Source organism: Delphinapterus leucas, chromosome 9, assembly GCF_059928025.1.
Source record: "Delphinapterus leucas isolate spDelLeu-1000000601 "Yukka" chromosome 9, BTC_Dleu_Yukka2, whole genome shotgun sequence".
Lineage (NCBI taxonomy): Eukaryota > Metazoa > Chordata > Mammalia > Artiodactyla > Monodontidae > Delphinapterus > Delphinapterus leucas.
Genome location: NC_143137.1, coordinates 79,332,750 through 79,335,077, shown reverse-complemented (window position 1 = coordinate 79,335,077; position 2,328 = coordinate 79,332,750). Strand labels below are relative to the sequence as shown.

The 2,328-nt window shown below is 40.2% G+C and overlaps 1 pseudogene; it reads left to right on the top strand.

Moving 5' to 3' along the window:
* The first annotated feature begins 739 nt into the window (after window positions 1–739).
* On the top strand, window positions 740–1,978 carry LOC149748435 (histone H2B.N pseudogene; annotated as a pseudogene).
* The last annotated feature ends 350 nt before the right edge of the window (window positions 1,979–2,328 follow it).

Genomic DNA, 2,328 nt, shown 5'->3' with positions numbered 1-2,328 from the left:
ACCTCAGGTCCCCATTCAGCTACCACACAATCTCTCTGCATACTTACTCCTCCAGCAACATTTCCCATGGGAAAGTAGCAACTCCACGATTCCAGCTGTTTAGGACAAAACACTTGAAATTATTTTTGGGCTCCTCTCTTCCTCTTACATCCCATAAGAAGCTATCAGTTAGTTCTGTTGGATCTCCTTTTAATATCCACATCTTTTCTTTCTGTCTCCATCAATTCCACTCACCTCCAAGCCACCAAGTTCCCTTACCTGAACTATTAAAATAGCCTCCAGACTGGTTTCTCTGTCTCAAACCTTGTCCCTAAAGTCTATCACCTGCTTATCCAATAGTCAGTGACCTCTTCAATCTGAAAGTCAGACCAAGTCATTGTAACTCAGAACTCCAACGGTTTCCTATTCCTGCAGCTGAAGCCCGCTCTTCAGCATGGTAGACAAGGCCCACAGATCAGCTCCCCAACTGCCTCACTAATTTTACCTCTATTTCTCCCTGCTCAGTTCACTGTTAGAATGGATAAATGACCCTCTAGTTTCAATGCCTTTGCACTTGACAGTCTCTCTGTCCATAATGTTTTCCTCCTAAGCTTCCATATTTCTCTTAGTTCTCTGCTGAAATATCACTCATCAGAGACACTTTCTCTGATTAACCTATATAAAGCAGAACCCCTGACACATTCTATCTTCTTTCACCTATTTTATTGATTTTTATTCAGAGTGTTACTCAACAACTAGCATGTATATATCTCAATCATTAGGCCAGTGGTCTGAGCTAGATGTATATGGATTAAGCCTTCCATGTGCACTTCATTTGCTTCATGGACTACAATTTCCTAAGAAGACTACAATTTATATCCCAGCCAAAATGAAATACGAATGGGCCAGTTCAGCCTTTGGGAAGAAGATGAGGAAGAAGCAGATCTATTTTAGTTTCATGGGGAAAATCCTAAAGCAAACCCACCCAGACTTCAGCAGGTGTTTCTGGGTCTTGGATGCACTGGGCTTTCTGAAGGATCAGCAACTGGAACGGGTTAGCCTGGAGGCAGTGAGACTGTCCTTCTATGACCACTGAAAAGCCATTACCAGCAGGGAGATCCTTGAAGCAGTCAAGCAGAGATCCTCTCGGAAGAGCTTTTGAATACATGAAGTGGATCTGAACGGCCCTGTTGTTGAAATGATTGCACTTGTCAAAAAAACCTGGATATGTCAGAGGGCTGGGTTGGAAGACAAGGTATCTGAGAAGTACCTGCTGCAACAGGACACATGGTGCTACACACTGGGTCTCTGGGTCCTCTGACTTAATTTGTGAAAAAAATAAAGGAAAACTGTGCCTCCCCTCAAATACATAAATATATATTTATTTAAATAAATATATATTTGCTTATTTAAATATTTAAATATATATTTATTTATTTCAGAGCTAAAGCACAGTAATAATACAGTTCCTTCTAACCGTATGTTCTCATGTTCTCAGTAAATACTTAAAATTCTAAGATCTTACTATGACAAGCACTGTGATTTAAGCTTTAATATTCAAATTAATCCAAAGAACAATCCTATAAAGGAGATGGGTACACCTTACAGATGAAGGATTGAGACAGGTAGTAAATGTAATGACAAATCTACACACCACTGAGAAAGACACTTTGACATACTAAGGGGAAATAATCTTTCAAAACCCACCCCCATAATTCAGCCTGTTATATTCAAACAGTACAGACACTGAGTTTGAATCCAGTTTTGTTATTTGCTAGCTACACAGCTTCACTTGGGGAAGGCATTTAAACAACTGAGCCTCTTTTAGCTTACTCATAAAATGTGAATAATAATACAAAGGTATTTGGAGAATTTGAGGTGATGCATCTAAATCATTGAGCACAAAATAGGTACTTAAAAAGAGTAATTTTTATTCATATTGGAAGAAGCACCCTAATTTCTTGACTACTCTAAAACCTGAAACCAACAGAAACTTATGTTCTGTAGTGTCTCCCAATGAATCCATTTAATCCATCCTGTCTTTCTCACCATCCTCCCATCAATAAAAAAATAGCATACAGAATGCAATCTAAGACATACAGTAATAAAACATGGGAAGGAACTGTCAATTCTCCTTTGTGAATCAGACTGTATGATTGCTTAAAATAGACCTAACAATATCATGCTATTTTTTTTTTTTTTTTTTTTGCAGTACGCGGGCCTCTCACTGCTGTGGCCTCTCCCGTTGAGGAGCACAGGCTCTGGACGCGCAGGCTCAGCGGCCATGGCTCACGGGCCCAGCCGCTCCGCGGCATGTGGGATCTTCTTGGACCGGGGCACGAACCCGTG